Raw genomic sequence first — 19,605 nt, 5'->3', positions numbered from 1 at the left:
CTAACACATTCTAAATAGCAGGCTGATTAACAAATACTCATTAGCTGTCTTTTTAACTATTACTAGTAGGCTGCTTAGTTATTGAGACCCCTGTAGCCTATCGTAATTTCTACATCAGATTTTATAATTTCGAAAATACGCTTACCCTCGACGGTGTGGGCCAACAAATCTTGGCTATTTCGACGAGTTACGTGGCTACATCGAGGCAAAATGCACGCTCTTTCAAGAAGCTTGGAGGCACAGCAAACTCCCTAGTGCATGTAAGACGTCGAAACAGACAACGTTTGTTGTGCCACAGCGCTGAGGGTAGCCGTTATTATCGTAAAAACTTTGGATGCTACTGTGGGCTGCAGGCCTCTTAAAGGTGCAGTGAAGCGAAATCTGAACTCGTCTTTTTGCCGCGGGAACTCAATCTACACGTTTCTCGCATTCTTAGAAACTGCGATTTATTGCCCTGTGTGGTCGATTTCCCTAATTAAATCAAATTAACGTCCGGCTCCCACCTTTTTTTTTTGTTTTGAATTCTCCCCGTACGGTGGGCGGAGTAGACCAACGCGCCACCCAGTGCCGTGGCGTCTTGCCGCTGTGCCTTCGGCGGAGTAATACGTATGCTTCGTCTCACAAGATGTTTGCAGCACTACGGAAGGCAGAGCACTCTCGTCCAATCAGGGCTGCAGGAACACAAAAAATAGTCCCTCGAATATTTGAGCAGTGTAGGACTATTAATCAAACAATGAGCACAGCAATTGAAAGCATAATGTGGACTAAGCCGCCGCGGTCGCTAAGTGGCTATGGTGCTCGGCTGCTGGCCCGAAAGACGTGGGTTCGATCCCGGCCGAGGCGGCTGAATTTCTTTGGAGGGGAAATTCGAGGCCCGTGCACTGTGCTATGTCAGTGCACGTTAAAGAACCCCAGGTGGTTGAAATTTCCGGAGCCCTCCACTACGGCGTCTCTCATAGCCTTAGTCACTTTGGGACGTTAAACCCCATAAACCAAACCAAACCATAATGTGAACTGGTAGATTTAGGTGGTATAGAGTGCTTCAATCACTGGTGAAATTAACAAAGCCCGTACGAACACAGCTCTGCGGAGGCTTGCTGCGAGGTAGTGTTGCATCGCCATTTTCCAACATGGCGCCGGCCGAGTCGGTTGTGTCGTCAGTGTGCCCTACACCGACAGTGCTCTGTTTTTCTAAGCAGACCATCGCAGTTGGCTTCTAAGTGCTTCGTGTCGAGAACGGGGGCAGTTCAAGTACGAATGCGCTCACCAAGAGGAGGGTAAAACTCACTCAGGTGAGCGAGCGAACGCTTTACCAGTGGACAACGCAGAAGTTGAAGGCGGGCCGAATGTTGTCCCTGAAGAAGCCGGCTGCGTTACAGCGATGGACAACGCGCCATATCATTCTGTGAAGCAGGATAAAGTGCTGCGGATGAGTAGCCTCAAAAAAAGACATAGACCTGGAAAACGGGTCGCGTGGAGTAGCGACATGGTGAAGGCTGAGCTCATGAAGCTTGGCAACAACGTGAACACAGGTGGGGACCGATACCGTGTGGACTGCAGCGCCGAAGCTGCTGGCCGTCTCGATGTGCGCCTGCCACCCTACCACTGCCAATCGAACCCGATAGAGTTTGTTTGGAGCGATGTCAAGGGCTTCGTCGCCAGTCAAAACAAGACGCTTAAGCTCTAAGACGTGGAGCCTCTGGTTTGGCAAGGCATCATGCAAGTGACTACTGAGAAATGGAAGAATTACGTGCAGCATGCTATTAGTGAGGAAGATGGGATGAGGAAACTGGACCATGTCATTGACGATGCTGTTGACCAAGGACCATCTGTTGTTGTCAACCTGGACGACGACACAAACCAGCAGAGTTGAGTGGAGTTGTGATGAGCCCCATTAATGTGCTAACGTACGCGCGAAAGTCGGAGTACCCTCGCAGCGTCTCTCATGAGATATTGCAGACACCGTAGCAGACGGCTCCGGATTAATTTTGACCGCTTGTGCGTTGACTTTAACGCAGCGCATGGGGTTTTGCATTTCGCCAACATCGACATTCGGCTGCCCCGGCCTGCATTTGACCCTGGCATTAGCCTAATAGTGCAGTGGCCATGCTGGAATAAATAAATTCATTTAAACATAGCAGGAACATTGAAAATAACTGTGACGTGACAACAGAGGAAATGATACAAACAGGTGGCGACAGAAAAAAAAGAAAAAGTGGGGCCAGTGCGTCTGGAACGGGCGTCTGCCTGTACAAAAATAAACAGACATCAAGCGCCCCCTGCTAGATGTAGAAAGAAGCTAATTAGCAGTACGCCTTCTTTTATATGGAACGAGCCACCTGATGTCCAGCCAGGTGGATCGAGCAACAGGCGCGTAGGAACACACTAATGTAGTGCGCGCCATCCTGATTGGACGAGAGAGCTCTACCTTTCGTAGTGCTGCAAACATGTAGTGAGACGGAGTATAGTAGCAAATAGTCCGCGCGTATTTTGCGACTATATTATCTGCGAATGAAACTATTTATTCGCGGAAACCAAAAAGACAAAATAAAGCGAAAGCAAAGCTTCCACGGGACTGGCTGAAGGCACTCCACGCATTGGTCGACTACGCCCACCGTACGGGGGAGAAGTCAAAAAATAATGGCGGGAGCCGGACGTTAATTCGATTGAATTAGAGAAATCGGCCACACAAGGCAATAAGTCGCAGCTTCTAACAATGCTCGGAACGTGTTCAGATTTTTCTTCACTGCACCTTTAATAATCAAGGTTCGTAACAGTAACAGTTTAGAAGATAGCTATTGAATATTGGTTTATCGTCTTGCTAGATAGCACATAGTAGCTGCATTCTGATGTACTACACCGCCGACAGTGCGAAAAAAGTGCTTTTTGAACACAGAAAGCCTATTTTAGAAGAAAAAAAGATGTGTAAAGTCTGAAGTTGAACACTCACTATATACATCCTTCGCGGCCGCGTTTTGCTAGTTTCCCGGCAGCTGCGCACCACTGCCTGCAGGCTTCTCTAGAGCGAAGGAGTTGCTATGGAGGTTAAAACATGCAGAAAGTGCAAAATCGAAGCGGCGGAATGTCGGCGCGAGAAAAACGGGTTTCCACGGGCCAAACCAAAGATACGGTGTACGCGAGACGACTACGCTGCATGAGTAAATTCAGCGGGGAACTACTGATTGCGACCGCAGGACGTTGATTGGCACGGTGCTGGAGGTGCCGTGGAGGACAGCTGCGAGCGTACATCGACCGGACATCCGGAAACGCGACGTACGCGTCTGGTTTTTTGTTCCTGGATAATTGTTTTAGCATCCTCTCATATCCTGATGTCCCGTAAAAAAAAAAAAAGGGGTCTGCCTAGTGTCTTTCTGATGTGTGCTCGCTGCGGTCTATTATGGTATGTGCAGCGGCATGCCTATTAGTATAACGACATAAAATGATCATCATAAAAGGAAATTGTTTACAGTGGCTGCGGTCCTCATCGACTCTCTCTGCACTTTCCCCATGTTTATGACATGCAATATTGCTGTAGCACCGCGTGAACTGCACAATGTAGAACTACGTAGCGCATTCAAGACGGAGGCCAGTAATTAGAGAAGACTCGCTAAGTGTTAACGGTTCCACTTACCGGATTCTCGCAGACTTTTGTGGCAACGGACTGTGATAATTGGAAGTGGTGAGCCATTCGCACAAGGAGAGTAAATTCCAATGATTGTCTGCAGCCTGCACCTTACGTTGCTCAGTTGTAGCAAGGCGATATGGACCAGCTGGCAAAGCAACAACTAGAGCTAGTGAATTTTGCGTTGTGCAGTGCGCGCGCTAATACAGCAACAATACAAGACACGAAGATGTTGACAGTGCAGAGAGAGACAATGAAGAGTGCAGCCGCTGTAGTGTGCGTACTTTCATGAATGTGCTAGATATTATGATACGAAAGGGCACGCTGCTGCAGGTGCCTGAAAGACCGCAGCAAGCACACACTGGGCAGAAATACGAATCACACTGCGTACGCCCTTTTTCTCTTTTTTTTATGGAACATCAGGATATGAGTACATTAAAAAAAACCGTACGTAGCGTTTTCGGATGCATTTCAGTATCAACATGCTGCTGCAGGTACCGTAGAAGTCCGCAATAGCAACCAAACACCGGCCAGACATCCGAAAGGCATCACGTACCCTTCTTTTTTTGTTTGCTGGACGTTTTGTTTTTCATGAACGTTCATGGAACAAAACGTCCAGGAAAAAAAAAAGAGCGTGTGTACGTGGTGTCTCTCGGACGTCTCGTCAGTGTGTGGTTGCTGCGGACTTCTGCGGTGCCTGCAGCAGCGTGCGCACTCCTCCCTCGAATTCGGAACGATGGGAAAGAAAAAAAGAAACTTCCTCCCCCGGGGAAACCTCCTCTGGAGCAACGGGCATCCGCCCTCTGGATACCCGGGGGACAGCGAGAAGAAGAGCTGTGCGAAAAAGCACAGATCCTCCCCTTGTCCACCACACACGGCGGCCGAGCTGTGACGCTGGTGGGATCACCAGCCGCAGTTTATTCGACAGCGATCCGCTGTGCCTGCGCTGGGAATCGAACCAAGGTCGGTGGGGATATTCGCCCAAGCATTGCCAACTGGCGCGCTAACCACTCGGCTACCGTGCGGCTCTGTTTCTTGTTGCGTCCGCGAGTGCTGATAGAAGGGAAGCGAAGAAGACCGAAAGCGAGCATGCGCGGGGGATGCGGTTATCTCGCCATCGGGCGTGGAGCGGCCGCACTAGGGCGGAAGTGCGATAGCGCGTGGGGCACCAGCCCCGTCATGGTGGTTCGTCCGTGCAGATAAAAGAAAGGTCGGAATGCCAAAGCCGCAACTTGAAACACGATCGGTGCGATTGTTCGGCGGTGAAAAAGGTAGCCGCGCGGCGAGGCAAGATGGCCGGGAACCTTCTGAACGGGTAGGGCTTTGTTGTAGGTGTAGAAGCGCAAGCCACAAACTTGTGGGATGCTTTAGCGTACGTATACAGTAGCACGCAAAAGCGTTGGAGGGTTGTTACATTTGGGATTCCTGGTGCCCCGTATCGGTGAGATTGACAGGTCGGGAAGGGACCTGTCGGTAATGGTGCGCGCAAAGGAGCGTTGTTTCTGTGAGCGAAACGTATGTAACCTCCTGGTAATTAATGATTCGTGAATGGCAGACATTTTCTGGCATGTGCGTGGCCTACCGCACAGAGATGCTGCCGTACTAATAATGGCAGTGTCACGTGCATTGAATGAGGAATGCGTCATCGGAGTTGTAACGACCATATGTAATCTCCACCCTCGCAGGCAGTGGCACGGATGGGAGGAGCGGAGATTTCAGTCCCAGGCCGAGGACAAGGAGGTGCGTGGACATTGGTCGTGGTGGGGCCACTACCCAGCGTGGAGTGCTCTTTCACACCTGCACGAAGGGACAGCAGGATATAAGTTACTGCAAGAAACACAAGGTTGCAACGGCAGTGCCATCGCGAGAGACCACTTCAAATTCGCAGGAGTTCGTAGGATTTCAGGTGCTAGACAGAGTGTGATGCGTTTCATTTATTCATTATACACTGTTCACTTTCCATTTGAGACACTAGACTGTGTAACTGGTCTCGTTCGTTCAGTATTCACTGTTCATTTTCCATTTCAGGTACTAGACAGTGTGATGGGTTTCATGTATTCAGTATTCACTGTTCATTTTCCATTTCAGGTACTAGACAGTGTGATGGGTTTCATGTATTCAGTATACACTGTTCATTTTCCATTTCAGGTACTAGACAGTGTGATGGGTTTCATGTATTCAGTATACACTGTTCATTTTTTTCCATTTCAGGTACTAGACAGTGTGATGGGTTTCATGTATTCAGTATACACTGTTCATTTTTTTCCATTTCAGACACTAGACTGTGTAACTGGTCTCTTTCGTTCAGTATACACTGTTCATTTTTTCCCATTTCAGACACTAGACTGTGTAACTGGTCTCCTTCGTTCAGTATACACTGTTCATTTTTTTCCATTTCAGACACTAGACTGTGTAACTGGTCTCGTATACACTGTTCATTTTTTTTCCATTTCAGACACTAGACTGTGTAACTGGTCTCGTATACACTGTTCATTTTTTTCCATTTCAGACACTAGACTGTGTAACTGGTCTCGTATACACTGTTCATTTTTTTCCATTTCAGACACTAGACTGTGTAACTGGTCTCGTATACACTGTTCATTTTTTCCCATTTCAGACACGAGACTGTGTAACTGGTCTCGTATACACTGTTCATTTTTTTCCATTTCAGACACTAGACTGTGTAACTGGTCTCGTATACACTGTTCATTTTTTTCCATTTCAGACACTAGACTGTGTAACTGGTCTCTTTCGTTCAGTATACACTGTTCATTTTTTTCCATTTCAGACACTAGACTGTGTAACTGGTCTCTTTCGTTCAGTATACACTGTTCATTTTTTTCCATTTCAGACACTAGACTGTGTAACTGGTCTCTTTCGTTCAGTATACACTGTTCATTTTTTTCCATTTCAGACACTAGACTGTGTAACTGGTCTCTTTCGTTCAGTATACACTGTTCATTTTTTTCCATTTCAGACACTAGACTGTGTAACTGGTCTCTTTCGTTCAGTATACACTGTTCATTTTTTTCCATTTCAGACACTAGACTGTGTAACTGGTCTCATATACACTGTTCATTTTTTTCCATTTCACACACTAGACTGTGTAACTGGTCTCTTTCGTTCAGTATACACTGTTCATTTTTTTCCATTTCAGACACTAGACTGTGTAACTGGTCTCATATACACTGTTCATTTTTTTCCATTTCAGACACTAGACTGTGTAACTGGTCTCATATACACTGTTCATTTTTTTCCATTTCAGACACTAGACTGTGTAACTGGTCTCATATACACTGTTCATTTTTTTCCATTTCAGGCACTAGACTGTATAACTGGTCTCATATACACTGTTCATTTTTTTCCATTTCAGACACTAGACTGTGTAACTGGTCTCATATACACTGTTCATTTTTTTCCATTTCAGACACTAGACTGTGTAACTGGTCTCATATACACTGTTCATTTTTTTCCATTTCAGACACTAGACTGTGTAACTGGTCTCATATACACTGTTCATTTTTTTCCATTTCAGACACTAGACTGTGTAACTGGTCTCTTTCGTTCAGTATACACTGTTCATTTTTTTCCATTTCAGACACTAGACTGTGTAACTGGTCTCTTTCGTTCAGTATACACTGTTCATTTTTTTCCATTTCAGACACTAGACTGTGTAACTGGTCTCTTTCGTTCAGTATACACTGTTCATTTTTTTCCATTTCAGACACTAGACTGTGTAACTGGTCTCTTTCGTTCAGTATACACTGTTCATTTTTTTCCATTTCAGACACTAGACTGTGTAACTGGTCTCTTTCGTTCAGTATACACTGTTCATTTTTTTCCATTTCAGACACTAGACTGTGTAACTGGTCTCTTTCGTTCAGTATACACTGTTCATTTTTTTCCATTTCAGACACTAGACTGTGTAACTGGTCTCTTTCGTTCAGTATACACTGTTCATTTTTTTCCATTTCAGACACTAGACTGTGTAACTGGTCTCTTTCGTTCAGTATACACTGTTCATTTTTTTCCATTTCAGACACTAGACTGTGTAACTGGTCTCTTTCGTTCAGTATACACTGTTCATTTTTTTCCATTTCAGACACTAGACTGTGTAACTGGTCTCTTTCGTTCAGTATACACTGTTCATTTTTTTCCATTTCAGACACTAGACTGTGTAACTGGTCTCTTTCGTTCAGTATACACTGTTCATTTTTTTCCATTTCAGACACTAGACTGTGTAACTGGTCTCTTTCGTTCAGTATACACTGTTCATTTTTTTCCATTTCAGACACTAGACTGTGTAACTGGTCTCTTTCGTTCAGTATACACTGTTCATTTTTTTCCATTTCAGACACTAGACGATGTGATGTGTCCCATATATTCAGTACACACTGTTCACTTTCCATTTCAGACACTAGACGATGTGATGTGTCCCATATATTCAGTACACACTGTTCACTTTCCATTTCAGACACTAGACGATGTGATGTGTCCCATATATTCAGTACACACTGTTCACTTTCCATTTCAGACACTGGACAGTGTAACTGGTCTCTTTCGACCAATTTGCCGTTTTCCTGTTTTGTTGCCTCTTTGGGTTAGTGCAACACGATTACGTGTGAGCGTTCATTGCTCGCGATATTTTTTCCGCTTCGGTCCGGCTGCAAGGGCCAGAAATCTGTATTATATTTAATAAACAGTACACAGTGCTTCAACGCTTTGGCTGAATGTGTACAGCGATGTACTCCGTGCCATGTTGGTCCCATCAACGCTTACATGGCACCAATCGAGTTTCAGGTTGCGGATTTCGCATTCCCAACTCTCTTTCATCTGCACGGACGAAATACCATGACGGGGCTGGTGCCCCACGCGGTATCGCACTTCCACACTAGTGCGGCCGCTCCACGTTCGACGCGTAGCATGTTTCTGCTGGCACGCCCGATCTCGAGATAACCGCATCCCCCGCGCATGCTCAGTTTCGGCCTGCTTCGCTTCCCTTCTATCAGCACTCGCCGACGCCGTCAAAAGCCAGAGCCGCACGGTAGCCGAGTGGTTAGCGCGCCAGTTGGCAATGCTTGGGCGAATATCCCCACCGACGTTGGTTCGATTCCCAGCGCCGGCACAGCAGATCGCTGTAGAAAAAAAACGGTGCCTGGTGGTCCCACCAGCGTCACAGCTCGGCCGCCGTGTGTGGAGGACAAGGGGAGGATCTGTGCTTAAAAGCACAGCTCTTCTTCTCGCTGTCCCCCGGGTATCCAGAGGGCGGATGCCCGTTGCTCCAGCGGAGGTGTTCCCGTGGGAGGACGGTTCTTTTTTTTTTCCTCTCATCATTCCGCAGTCGCGGGAGGAGTGCGCACGCTGCTGCAGGCACCGCAGAAGTCCACAGCAACCACACACTGATGAGACGTCCGAGAGACACCACGTACACACGCTCTTTTTTTTTTTTTTTTTACTGGACGTTTCGTTCCATGGACGTTCATGATAAACAAAACGTCCAATAAAAAAAAAGTGTTCGTGGTGCCTTTCGGATTTCTTGTAAGTGTTTGGTTGCTATTGCGGACTTCTACGGTACCTGCAGCAGCATGCTGGTTGATACTGAAAGCTAACACTCCGATGCCGAATAAAATATTGCAGAGGACACTTGCGCTCCACCTTGAAGGTGGCGCGATAGCATACCGGGTGTTTTTTTTTTTTGAGAGGTTCAAAATTTTTAAAGAAAGGTAAATTCCTTTAGATTTATTTTAACCCTGGGGCTATACCGAGGGCTACGGCGGACAGCAGGTAAGAGGCAAGCTACTTTAATTAGTTCGCTGATTAACTGAATACGCTAATTAACTTTTATTTTAGGGGATATGTTGTATTAGCAGAATTGTAGATCGTCTTCCAAACAGTCCAGCCAAGAAAAAAGATTTTCATGCAAAAATTTTTTGCGCGCGTAACGAAGCGAGACAAAGTCACCCTGGTAGGCAGCTTCACACTGTAACACAGCGTCTGTGAGCGCCTGTGACGTAGCTCGCTCCGCCCTGCACTTTGTGTCATTGGCCGCATTTGTTTTTCCAGTCCCGGACTACTTGCTGGCAGGTCTCGGCTTCCGCTCGGACAGGAAAAGCGTCATGGTCACATGACCTACTTGCCATAGGCTGCTTTCGAACACGGCGCCAGAGTCGGGCTCCCCCTCGGTTACCGTACAAGGACGCTGTCATCTGCTAGCAGACGATGCAAGCCAAGGCCACTACGACGCCGAAGCAACGCCGTGCGCTCGATCATGATACTGAGTCGATTTAAAGACTGTACTGTCAGCTTAGCGTAGGTGCATTACAGAACTCAGCTTCGGAGGTATGCTCGCCGCTACTGCTTGCGGCGAAGTTCGCACAAAGTAGCCCAACTCGTTGCGGAAAGGCGGATAGACGAAAGCCTCCGCAAAAATGTTGACAACAAGCTCTATAGCTGCTCCAGTATACGAGTGGTTCACCTGCGATGCTTTCAGGTAAGCGTACAGACAGCATGTGGCAAAACAAGCGAACAAGAACCTCTTGACGACACGAGCAAACAATACGCGCTCGCAGCTCCGAACGCGCGTCCGTGTGCGGTGGATTTCAAGAAAATAAACGAAGATGCAAGAACAAAAAGTCTTGCGATGGCTCAGAGAGGACCTACGGAGCTCATGTGAAGGTTTAACGCATGATATCGACCTCCAGGGACACGAAAAGCACTCAAAATGCACACGGAGTCTAACTTAATATGGCTGCCAGCGCGGCGCGCAGCTATCGTCTGCTGCCTTCTCAGCAGCCCCAAGCAGCCCGCGGACTGCCATAGGCTAAAAACGAACGCGTTGCTATGGCGATGCAAGCAGGTGGGCGGAGCTTTCGGGCTGCCCGAGAAAAACAAATACCGGACTCGAGTCCGCAAGTAGCCCCGGACAGTCCGGGACTGAAAAACAAATGCGCCCAATGCGTTTTTGTTCCAGCGCGGCATTCCGAGAGGCCGCGGAGCGAAGCGAGATAAGCAGCGATAGCGCAGGGCGCAGTGAACTACGTCAGAGGCGCTCCCGCCGCTGCGTTACGGTGTGAAGATGCCTACCAGGCTGAATTTTTCGCGCCTCTTAACGTGCGTGTAAAATTTTTAATTGAAATTGTTTTTTCTCGGTTCGACTGTTCAGAGGACGATCTCCAATTCTGCGAATACAACATAGCCCCTAAAACAAAAATTAGAAATGTTAATTAACATATTTAGTTAATCAGGGAACTAATTAAAGCAGTTTTCCTCTTGCCTGGCGCCCGCCGTAGCCTCCAGTATAGCCCCAGTGCTAAAATAAATCTAAAGCAATTTACCTTTTTTTTAATTTTGGGCCTTCTAAAAAAAACACCCGGTATAGTTGGTTAGGCTTTCCATTCTGGTCAGTTTGGCACCTTTGAACAGATTTTGCATTTTTTAAAATTGTTTCAACTGCTTAATCAATCAATACTGATAGTAATAATAGTGAGTTTATGCTGCACGACGCGCTGAATCCTATGACACCATCCGGAACATTCCGCGGCAAACGGCTGGCATGACACGATTTCTTTTTTTTTATGCAACCCCCAATTATTGCCGGCACGAGGTGCTGTCGGGTAGAAGTCCTCCTCTAGCTTAGAGCATATTCTTAAAAAATGTGCAGAGTCTTAGGTGAAATACCCTTATTCACAATCTGCAGGAATGGCGGCCACGCCTCCGAAGACAAGATTGAGCGATGATGATGATGAGAGGGAAACGTACCAAACGGTTTGCGGTTGCAACTAACCCCGCTCTTAATGCCGACGAGAAGCCTGAGTGGAGAGGTATTCTACGCAACCGTTCAGTATGCATTGCAGACCTACTTATACGGCACAGTCAACGAAAGACAATCGAATTGGAGCATACCCGTCGCTAACCGGATCTCACGGCAACAGAAATAATTAAGAAAAAGAAATTCGAAGAACGAAAGTACTTAGGAAACCCAGGCAGGCTGGTGTCACAACAGTGCCCCGTTCCCTGCCTCCTACTAGAAACACGTCAGCCCTGAGAAGAACTGCGCGACTATTAATAGCGAGTCTTCCATTAGATCTGATAACATGGTGAACGTATCCAGCCTGGCACTCAAATCATCGGAATGAGTTCCTCTCTACGTGTCTAACCTTCTACCCCATGACGGGAGAAATTTAGTCAGTTCCAATTATACCAGGATCCAGATAAGTTCGCATGGAACTTACGCCTGCGTGAGTGTTTCCAAAACCGCGAAACAGACCGTGAAATGAACGTACCAGGGACACCCGGCAAATCATGGATTCCAGCCAAACACAGAGGTAAACATTTACATATGTATACATCACTGGTATTCAATAGCATTTCCTATCATCATATTCAAAATCTAAACCAAAAGCAGCCCACAACAACCCCTTAAGTCATCAAGCCTGTGGACCAAGGCGACGCTATCGTTGTTAAGGACAAGACCGATTACTTAAAGGACGTTTTTGACAATTCCAAAATAAACACTTTTACACTGAACTCACTGGCGACCCCATAGGAGACTTCGCAGTCGAAGTTAACAATCAGATAACATCTCTCCTTCAAAAACAAAAGATGTCCCAGGATATGTTTAAAGCAATGACACCGGCCAGACCAGTCCCCGCACGGTTCTACCTCCTCTCGAAAATTCACAAACCAAACCGTCCCGACCGTCCCATTGTCTCAAGTAACAGCGAAAGAAGCTCCGAGGAATATGCACTCGTCCCACTATGACCAGCGCCGCAGAACACGTGCGATGGCACTCCATCGAGCGTACGGCTCCGAGCCAGACGCCGTATGGGTGGACGCTGCCTGCACGGATGATGAAGCGACAGCGGGTGTGGTGGCCTCCTCACACTACCTCTCCCTCCAGACACTTCCCCAGAGGCTGCAGAGGAAGCAGCCACTGCGCTTGATATCCCCCGCACGGAAGCCCGGTACATTTTAACTGACTCTAAAACTGCGATTCTAAATTTTGCTCGATACCGAGTCTAAGTCCCTGCTTTTGGCATACTGGACTCGCCCGATGCACCCCCACCCCGCCAAATGGAGCTGATATGGGTGCCTGCGTACTCCGGGAATCCCGGATACGAGGCCGCCAACCATTTAGCCCGAGGTTCTTTAGACCGGGCTCAGGTGGTCTCGGATCGGGGATTCACGGAGAAGCGCATGCACTCGTTCAGCGTGCTGACGTAGGCCTACAGGGCCTCACGCCAGTTCTGCCCCCTCCCCACCCCTCCCTAGATAACAAACAAGCAACACTCTGGTACAGACTACACACTCCTTCTCTATGCTCAGAACCCTTCGCCTCTGCCCGGCGGACCCTCCCCCGTGGGACCTAGAGAACCTCAAGACGTGGGAGGACTGGGAGACCCGGCTGGGCCGCCAGTGTTATTGACCTTAGGATCATAACACTTGAGTGCAGTGGTGTCGTGCGGGGACCCTGGGGCGTGCCCCGAATTTCTCTTACAATAAAGTTTTTTTTCTTTTTTCATTTATCCCCCCCCCCCCCTTGTCCGTGTTCGTTCTTCGTTCGTCCTGTCCACCCTTGCGCCTTGTACCAATTGGGATATTCGTAAACCGCCATTCATAATCTGAGAAAACCTGCCATAAGCGCTCCACCCCATTCTTATTCTTCTAGTTATTATCCACTCATGACCCGTTCTACACTGACTGTCTAACTCATTGATCATGCTTTTCACTTCATCTCCTGGGTGACTTAGGAAGGCAGTGACATCTGTGGATCGGATACTACTTGCATACACTCCACTCAAGGTTACCGCTTCTCAGTCGCAAGCTCCCAAATGCAAAATGCAGTTAGTGTGAACGTCTCTAAAACAGCTTATCTCTTTCCACAATCATTTGAAAAAAGTTTAACTCTTCCACTACTGTTGCACTCGCTCGCTGGTTCCGTATGGCTCATCTTTTAAATGTTCGGATGTCTTACTTGACACTGAGTTCGCCTGGAATGACCGCCTGATTTATGTATGCTAATGACTTACGATTCTCGAATTTTAACTTCCTGCTCACAGAACCGTATTCTGAGCCATTTTTGGTCTCATACATCCTCATCATCAACCTGACTACGCCTACTGCAAGGCAAAGGCCTCTGCCATGTCCCTCAAATTAACCCTGTCTTATCCCCAACTGTTCCCAAATCAGGCATCGGAATACCTCGTGCAAACAGGCGGTGAATAGCATTTGCGGAATCGTGTCTCCCTGCCTCACACACTTCCTTATTGGAATTTTATTGCTGACCTTATAGAGGAATGCGGTAGCTGTGCAGTTGTTGTAGATATCTTCCAATATTTTCACATAACACTCTTCTACACCCTTAATCCACAATTGCTGCACGACAGCTGAGATTTCCACTCAGTCAAACGCTTTCTCGTAATCAATTAACGTGATATACCAGATGTCCCAGCTAAATGTAACCAAGCTTTTAAAAAACACGCGGTGGCCTAGCCGTCTGAAACCAAATGAGGGTTGTTTATAGTCGCGTGACGTAGTCTGCAGTATTTTTTTCGTTCTTCAAGGTTGACGAATTAGTTAAGCTTAATTAACTAACTTTTTAATTATTGACTTGAGGAACACGGTGTCAATGGAGAAGTTCTAGATCGCTTTGAGAAACAGCTTACTGAGACATTTGCAGCAAAGTAATATTTACGTAAAGCGGTTTTTTTTACCAGCCTTTAACCATAACCCGCTCAATAAGGAAAAGCTTCCACATGACAACTGTGCCACTTCAACGTCCCAAGACGCGCCTTAAAGAATAAAATCCATTTTTTCTGAAGTCCTCTCCTCGATGAGACTTTGGGTGCACATTGGGGCAGAGAAGTGAGCGAGCAGCTGGTCACGTGACAACTTTCTTTTAATGCCAATAAATGAATCTACGTAAATCGTAACTTGACAGAAACAGCACTACTAGCGGTTTTTCGAGGTGATCTAAAACTTTTGTATTGACACTTTCTTCTTGAAGTCAATAATTAAAAAGTTAGCTAATTAAACTTATCTAATTAATTAACTTTGAAGGGCGAAGAAATACTCAAGGCTAGGCCACGCGACTTATGAACAACTCTCAGTTGGTTTCACTAGACTGACACTTCGCCTTTTTTAAAAGTTTGGATACATTTAGCTGGGACACCCGGTATATATAGGGTTTGGTTATATTCTGCTCATTTCTCTATCACCTGATCAATAGTATGAATATGGTCTGTGTGAAGTGTTCTTTTCAAAAGCCTGCTTGATCATTCAGTTGACTGAAATCTAAGGTTATACCTACTATTAGCGATTACTTCAGTAAATACCTTATAGGCAACGGACAGTAAACTGACCAGCCTGTAATTTTTCAAGTCCTTGACGTCTCCTTTTCTATGAATTAATGTTCGCGTTCTTTCAAGCTTCTGTTTTGACGCTACCCTATTCTTCTTGCCATTGTTGGGAGTTTTCGTACCATGTGCCACTGCACACACACTAATGCATTTCTATACATTACCGACTTCCCTAAAAATGTAACATCTTCAATAGGACTCTTTGCAGACGACGTTCCATCACTCCAGGCAAAGCTAATACCTATCTCTAATTGGTGTTCGCAATGGCAAATGACGCTTAACGCGGCTATGTGTAATGTAATGCACATTTGCGTCGCAGAAATTCATGCTACGTTTCCTATTTTATTTCTTTTTCTATTCTGACACCCCTAACATCTTACAAACATCTCGGCGTCATTCTAACCGCATGCTTGGACATCTGAAATTTAATTTTTATTTAGCACCGACACCTGTCAAGCTTCTTGTGTACAAGTCACGTGTCCGCGCTAAATTCGAATATGCTAACTCTGTTATGCTAATAGGGTCAGGACAACGATAGACTTACATCAACCAAATTGTTGGTTTGGTTTATTGAGGTTTGACGTCCCAAAACGACTCAGGCTATGAGGGACGCCGTAGTGAAGGGCTCCGGAGATCTCCATCACCTGGGGTTCTTTAATGTGCTGTGACATTGCACGGTACACGCGCCTCTAGAATTTCGCCTTCATCGAAATTCGAACCCGCGTCTTTCGGGTCAGCAGTCGAGCGCCGTAACCACTGAGCCACCGCGGCGGGGCCAATCAACCAAATGATCAGGCAGGCTTTCGTAAAGGATACTGGACGGTAGACCATATTCACGCTCTCAATCAGGTGATAGAGAAATGCGCAGAATATAACCAGCCCCTATATATAGCGTTCATCGATTACGAGAAAGCATTCGACTCGGTAGAAAACTCAGCTGTCATTCAGGCATTGCGGATTAAGGGTGTAGAAGAGTTTTATGTGAAAACATTGGAAGGTAATTATAACGATTGCACATCTACTATAGTCCTCCATAAAGTCAGCAATAAAATTCCAATACGGAAGGGTGTCCGGCAGGGAGACATGATCTCGCCTTTGCTATTCACTGCCTGTTTACAGGAGGTATTCTGGGGCCTGAAGTGGGAGCAGTTGGGGATAAGAGTTAATGGAGAATACCTAAGTAATTTATGATTATTTGAATTAATTGGAGAGACATGGGAGAGGCCTTTTCCCTGCAGTGGCCGTAGTCAGGCTGATGATGTTATTGATGACCTGGAAGCAGTACAGAGCCGAGCTGCCCGTCTTATCACCCGTAACTATGACGGGCTGTCGAGGGTCAATGAAATAAAAAAAATAATTGTCCCTAACCCCTCTTTCCCTTAGCAGGGCAGTATCACTCATGTGTCTGTTTCTTCAAAATTTACAGGATGAATTGAATTCTTCGAGATGCACTGACGACGCACATATGGTTCACCCCACATTGATCGATCATGCAAAGTTGGCGTTCCCCGGTGCTGTACAACAATATGCATTAATTCTTTCATTCCAAATGCATCGTCGGCGTCGAACCACCTTCCACCACAAGTTTTACTCGGAAATGAGATTGAAGAGTTCAAGAGGAAGATGTCAGTGTATGATTGCTTACCATAGTCATTTTTGAATTTTTCTATTCTGCGTTTCATTTGGTTGTACCCATGCATTCTGTTACATTATAGCCTTCTATAACGTGCCCACCTGAGTGTTCAACATTTGCACAAATGGCGTTATTATATTTCTCATATAAATTTGCCTCCTTGTGTGAATTTTTTCCTCTTGGCATATGTATTCATTCTCGTGCTTCGGTTTATCGACTGACATATTTCCGCCAGTTCATCATCAGCCTGACTACACCCACTGCAGGACAAAGGCCTCTGCCATGTCTCTCCAATTAACCCTGTCGTTTGTCAGTTGGCGCCACTGTATCCCCGCAAACTTCTTAATCCCATCCGCCCACCTAACTTTCTGCCGTCCCCTGCTACGTTTGCTTTCTGTTGGAATCCACTCCGTTACCCTTAAGAACCAGCGGTTATCTTGCCTTCGCATTACATGCCCTGCCCAAGCCCATTTCTTCCTCTTGATTATCTTTCATTGTGTCACAGTAGTGGTTTTTTTTTTTGCTGTATGCGTTATGCCCTCCTGTAACCAATGAATTTTTTGTTTCTATGTATCGCTCAAATCAATAATGCCCTGTGGGCCATGGGAGTATCGGAACTGAATAAAAAAATATACGCCGCCCGTTTTTATCGTAATTGAGCTAGTAAGGCTTTCGATTGAAAGGTTCCTCGCGCTAAGCTTGCCGGCTTAGCGCATTAATCTGCGAAAGCTGATTGGCATTAGCGGATTTGTGCTCAAGTGCACACTCGGCCTTCTGCCGCTCGCGGATTTCCCAGCACACTTCACGGACTCAAGGGCCAGCTTACACGAAAAAACTGCCTAGTTTCCAGTGTTACCTTTTCCGCAGCATAAAAACATTCGTTTTTGAGGAAAGGACATGCCGCTCTAACTTCCTGACGTCTCGATAGACACCCGAACCTCGCCGAAATAGAAGTAATAAAGGAGGGAAGAAACGTGTGCTCTGATAAGGCAATACGTCTACCTAGGTCACGTAGTGACCGCTATTCCGGATCATGAAAGGGAAGACAAATTTTTATCTCCTGGCTTGTTATATCTATTCTCAGAACAAATCCCATCAAATTCTGGTGTATCCTCTACCTTATAGACATAAATCTAATCGGCTCGATTAGATTTATTAGATTAGATTAGACGTTTAATATCTACCCCATCATTGCACACGGGAAGTATTCCTGATGATCGTACGATAGCCCAAATTGTTCCCATCTTCAAAACAGGTGATTGCGCATGCCCAGCTATCATATAATATCCCCTACTAGCATAAATTCTAAACTTCTAGGGAACATTATAGCATCAAACTCAATGTCCCACCTAGATTCAATTAACCTCTTTTATCCGCATCAGTATAGCTTCAGGAAATCGCTTTCACGTGAAACACAGCTGGCCGTGTTCACCCAACACATACTTAAGGACATGGACCATAACCTCCAGACAGATGCAATCTTTCTAGACTTTTTCAAAGGCATTCGAATGCGTATCTCATCATCGTCTGTTTGCGAAACTTTCGTGCCTCGGGATTCCTACCAATCTAATTATGCTGGCTTGAACATTTTTTTAAAAGAGCGCTCGAAGTTCAAATCCGCAAATGACATCTACAGGTTTTCCCACTGAATTTAATCCTAGTGCCAGCAGAAATAATCTGAGCGCCGATAGATATAATCTGCCTGCTATGTAATTTAATCTCAGTGTCATGCACTTAATCTAAGCGCCAGCGTATTTAATCCAAGCGCCAACTCGAACAAATCCAGCGCCAACCAATTTAATCCCAGTGCCAACGCAAATAATACAAGCGCCAGCTGTCTTAATCCAGGTGCCAACCAATTTAATCCGCATGCGAATAAATGCGAACAGAGAATAAATAAAGCGAAGTTAAGATAATTTCTGAGACCATGCAAGCCTGTGAGTCACATTCTCATGCACTATTTCGTTTTCTTCGCATACCTTGCAACATCAAAGAGCCATTAGCAGCTGTTAAACCTCAGTATTTTATGCAACTCTTGAGGCTTGTGACTGTCGTGTATTAGTTAGTTGGGTAAGCACTGCTGATTATGGGTTGTCTTATGCGCTGAATCTGCATGCTAGTTACAATTCCGGCCTTTATACTGTTTTCATGCAACCGGTGCAGAATTTTTTCGGGAGGCTGTGATAAAGATTCAACACCACTAGCAGAAACAAAGGTAGCAGTGTAATGCAGAGTTCTTCTAGGTGGGACGAGTCACAGAACCGGAGGAACGGTTCTTCACTTCAAGGTTTATTTAGTTTTAGAACGGAAAGTGAGAGAAGCTACACCGGAGCTTACAGCCTAGGTCAAGGATAGCTACTGGCGGCTGCCTTATAGCGGTGTTAACAATCTAGGTTTATACAAGCACAGAAGGGGCCGTCTTTGAAATGCAGTTTTATTTTCTGTAGGACATTAGGTGGCGCAAAGTGTGATCTCACATTTTACATGTCATCTTCACGCAATGCTGCTGGTATAAAAGAAAAGTTATGGCGGTCGAAAGCAGCGCATTCTACTCGCTGTACTTGCTGCATACAGTGTGGAGCAGCGTCGAGCAATAAACTGCGCCGATGCTCCCTTTTAGTCAGTCCGGGCGGAGTGGTGAGCGCCAAGTCTCTCCGCTCGCTGAGGAAAGCTTTGACTTCAGACTTGAACTTCGAAAACACTTCCTCTATAGGGTTAAGAAATGGGCTGTAAGGAGGCAACCACTTGATTGAGTGCAGCTGACTGGCCAGGATTGCCTGTTCCGCTTGGCTGTGAGCGGGAGCATTATCAAAAATAAAAACGGCTTCTGAACCAGGCTCTTCACTTTCGACACGGGCTGATATATCGCTCAAAAATTCGTTAAACACGACCCAGTGAACCTTGTCGACAGCCGTCCAATGTATGACACCATTTGCTGACATACAGACGATAATGTTAAGGTTTGCGCCTCTGGTGCCAGTCGTCGTCTGCAC

The 19,605-nt window shown here is 46.1% G+C and overlaps 1 protein-coding gene across 1 annotated transcript in view; it reads left to right on the top strand.

Moving 5' to 3' along the window:
* Positions 1-5,589, top strand: part of LOC149330234 (uncharacterized) — a 32,269-nt gene extending 26,680 nt beyond the window's left edge. The window contains exon 5 of the mRNA XM_089559393.1: positions 5,308-5,589. The gene's annotated coding sequence lies outside the window, so the exon portion shown is untranslated. The remainder of the gene's footprint in view (positions 1-5,307) is intronic.
* Positions 5,590-19,605: the final 14,016 nt, after the last annotated feature.

Source organism: Amblyomma mixtum, chromosome 9 (assembly GCF_055824585.1).
Source record: "Amblyomma mixtum isolate Tamu chromosome 9, ASM5582458v1, whole genome shotgun sequence".
Taxonomy (NCBI): domain Eukaryota; kingdom Metazoa; phylum Arthropoda; class Arachnida; order Ixodida; family Ixodidae; genus Amblyomma; species Amblyomma mixtum.
This window is presented reverse-complemented; position numbering and strand designations above follow the sequence as displayed.